Source organism: Solanum stenotomum, chromosome 3, assembly GCF_019186545.1.
Source record: "Solanum stenotomum isolate F172 chromosome 3, ASM1918654v1, whole genome shotgun sequence".
Lineage (NCBI taxonomy): Eukaryota > Viridiplantae > Streptophyta > Magnoliopsida > Solanales > Solanaceae > Solanum > Solanum stenotomum.
This window is the reverse complement of record NC_064284.1, coordinates 32,622,721-32,626,358: the sequence shown is the minus strand read 5'-3', so window position 1 is coordinate 32,626,358 and position 3,638 is coordinate 32,622,721. Positions and strand designations below refer to the sequence as shown.

The following is a 3,638-nucleotide window of genomic DNA, read 5'->3' as shown; positions in this document are numbered from 1 at the left end:
TTTTTTATTTTAACAAATAGTGACCTCGTGAGGTCGCATATTTTATACAAAGACATACTATAAAATAAAAAAATTAAAATAAGTCATTTATATTATTAATTAGGAAGATTTTTTTATAAAATTGACCTCACGAGGTCTCTCCTGTTAAAAAAAAAATAAAAAAAGTTATTGATGCAAATAGCGACCTCATGAGGTCTCTTTTTAGCGACCTATTTTTGAGGTCTCTTTTTTTAGGTCTCCTTTTGCAATTTTTTTAGTAGTGAACCAAGACTGTATTACTGTTAAGGTGATCTGTCACATACATTATTTCTACAATTATTATTTTGCATCTTACTTACTTTTTGCACAGAGTTTTTCGTGACGGTTTGATGAAAAATAGATAAAGTGGCATAATCATACAAACCATTGAAGTAGAAAATGGAGAATACACGTGAACTAAAAACATTGCAAACTTTGTTTCAGCTCGAGCTGTCAATCTTCAGAAGAAATTGAGGGGTGGTGAAGGCATTTTGCTCCTGAATTTTGGGTGCCTTAGGTAAAACAGAGTTGCTAGTAGTGCTAAGATTTTGAAAGGTGTCACATATAGTATGAGTGTTGCAATAAGACAGAAGACTATGAAGATGTTAGTTGCCATATCCCCTATAACCATTTAGATTCGACCAACCACATTGCGAAGTCTATCATACCTCATTTTAACTGTTAAACTCTTCATCTAGTTCATCTGAGATAATTGGTTCGGACCAAGATAGTTTTGTGTCCATATGTGGAGAATGCCTAGCTCGGTCTGGAACGGTAGTTCCATAACTCTGGGTAGCAGATCAATATGCAAAAGAGAAGTTGAAGTAGAATAATGGTAATAGGGTTTTTCCATTTGCAAACTTCTGCAAGCCATTTGCTCATTAAAACAATTCTGAAGAAGTTAACTTTACTTCTTCTCATGCTGCACATGTGGGAGTCAACATCCAGGATGTACTCCACAACCTCTTTAATTTATGCAGTGGTGACTCAGCTCGTCCGAGCCTCACCACAGCTTTCAAGATTGAATCATCGAAAATGAACTGGTCGTTGATCCAATCGCTTCTCAAATGTGTTAAGTGGCAAGATTAACCTCCCAGCAATCTCATCTTTGGGAGGTCCGGCATTGCATTCAACAGTAAGTACCAATTGCTCCTCAAAAGGCTCTGCCCCCACAAATCATAGGTCTTTATTCCAGAATAGATTAGTTGTTCGTGTTTGGCATACTTCGGTCTTTAGTACTTGCTTCCCAACTTGAGACTTAACAAATACCTGTATGGGTTGGGTTTTTTCCAGGGATTCTACATCCTGGGTTTCAATGATATTGACTCTCAGGTACCACAGTTTAGGCGAAACATATACCTTTGATCTGACACTATGAACACCTTCTCCCTGAACTAAAGCAGTCTGAAAAGGCTTAGTATGCTTGGGTTCCCTTCCACACTGCAAGCATCACCTCTCCCTTTCACCGCGATCCTCTAATTTATACCACTGAAGTGCCAAAGGGCAGTCATGTGGAACCCTTGTAGGCACTTCATTCATGTCAAACACCACTTTCCCTATATAATAATCTTTATGCACCATCTCTTTGTCTCTTACAGTAACTTATAATTGAAGACTGAATCTTCTCTCTCGAAAAAGCAAGCATTTTCTTCCACTCAGGGTTTTACCTTCTTATCAAAGTGCTATATTTTTCCTTTATAGTTTCTGAGGTCTCTTGCTTTCACAACTGGTACATAAAGAAAAAAACATTTGTTCAACAAGATCATAAGTGTTTGTGACTCTGTCACTGCTAATCCATCCACCTCCACCTCGAAATCCCCCATGTGGCCACTAATTTCGGATTCACGCAAGGAACCCGATCGAAACCTGTAACACCTCGAATTCAAGAAAGGCTAGAAAGGGGTCAAGCGGGCAAGTAAAAATCCCAAAACTGGACCATGGGACCCTCCACGAAGCCCTAGATGGGCCGTTAAAGGGACCACAACCTGTTTTGGTGCTCGTGAAGATGTTCCAGAACTTGCCCAAAAAGGTTCCCCTCCCACAACCTCTTGGACGGCCCGTGGTGAGCATCACAGATCATTAAACTGGTCGTGACAAGGGTCAAGGCAGCAGGGGTCCTCCCCTAGCCACTGTTCAAGGACCACGGGAGTCAAAACAGCCTGTGAAGCTTCACACGGACCGTGGAGTCGTCCGTGAAGGGTTTTTATCAGACTTAGAGTTTAGGGTCAACTTCAAATGATCATATCTTTTAGCACAAAATGAATTAGGTGGCCCATGACCTATCAAATTAAGGATCTCTGAGTCCTCTTTCCAACGCCAACAAACTTTCCTAATTCCAAGATCGAAGTAAAAGTTTATGCCCAAAATAGTGAAGCCCTGTCAGGCAAAAATTCTCCATGACCCGTTTGATAGGCCATTGTAGTGCATGACGGGCCGTCAAGGCCTCCTTGATGCCAATTGGGCAGTTTTCAGTCAGGGACTTTTGGGTCTTTTTTCCAATTATTTTAACTCAATATTATGTCCTTTTTCCTTTTACCCAAAGCCCTATATAATGATTCTAAACCCCCAAATCACCCAAAACTCAATTCATTCTCTTAAATTTCCAAAAGAAGATCAAGCTCCTCCTCTCAAGTATTTCTCTCTCTAGAAGTTGAAGAAGAAAGCTAGGATTTCAAGATCAAGCCTCATAATCCTCCATTTTTCCAAGCTTTTGGCAACAAGGTATGATAGTTTTCATCCATGGAGCCCTTTCCTCCATGGAGTTCCTAAATTCTCCATTTGAAGTTAGGGTTTTCTTCCATGTCATAGGTTCCTTTCAATGTTGATTTATTTGATTGATTTATAAACTTTTATGCATAAATTGAAGTAATTGCATGTCACTACTAAAAAACTACTTTAAAATGATGGACAGAAAAGCGACGGATGGCGTTGCTCCAAAAAGTGACGCCTTTTGCCACACTGTCCGTCGCTTTTTAATAAAAATAATTATTTTTAAATTATTTTACAAAAAAGCGACGGACGGCATCTCTTATTCCGTCGTTTTTTTCGTGGATTTTTGCGCTAAATATATATATATATAGAGAGAGAGAGACGCCGTCCGTCGCTTTTTATTAAAAATAATTATATATAAATTAAAAAATAACCACCTTGGTCAAAATGTTGGTCAACTATATTTAAAAGAAGCGACGGACTTAGAGAGCTGTTTGTCACTTTTTATTAAATATCTAGAAGACATATTGCCATTTTCTTATTTTCCTCTCTCTCTTTACTCTTATTCTCTCCCTTCTCTCTCTCTCTATATATATATATAGATATCGATCTCCCTCCCCGTCGCCGATCGTCGTCCTCTCCCAGTGCCGCCCTTCCTCATCGCCTACCGCCCTTCCCTGTCGCCGGTCGCCATCGCTGCAGGTAGGTTTTAAATTTTAGCTTTTTTTTTCAATTCTAGTGATTATAATTTATTGTTTGTTAGTATATTATTGTTTTTGTTTGTTGGGTTGTGTTATTCAATTGTTAATTTGATTTGATTATTGTTAGTTAGGTATAGATAATTGAAGATTTTTATTTTAGGGTTTTTTATAAAAAATTGGGCATTTTAAAATTGGGCATTGTTAGTTAGT

The 3,638-nt window shown here is 38.5% G+C and overlaps 1 pseudogene; it reads right to left on the bottom strand.

Annotated features, from left to right (window-relative positions):
- LOC125858881 (FT-interacting protein 1-like) overlaps positions 1-2,435 on the bottom strand; it is a 20,490-nt pseudogene extending 18,055 nt beyond the window's left edge.
- Between the last annotated feature and the right edge of the window lie 1,203 nt (positions 2,436-3,638).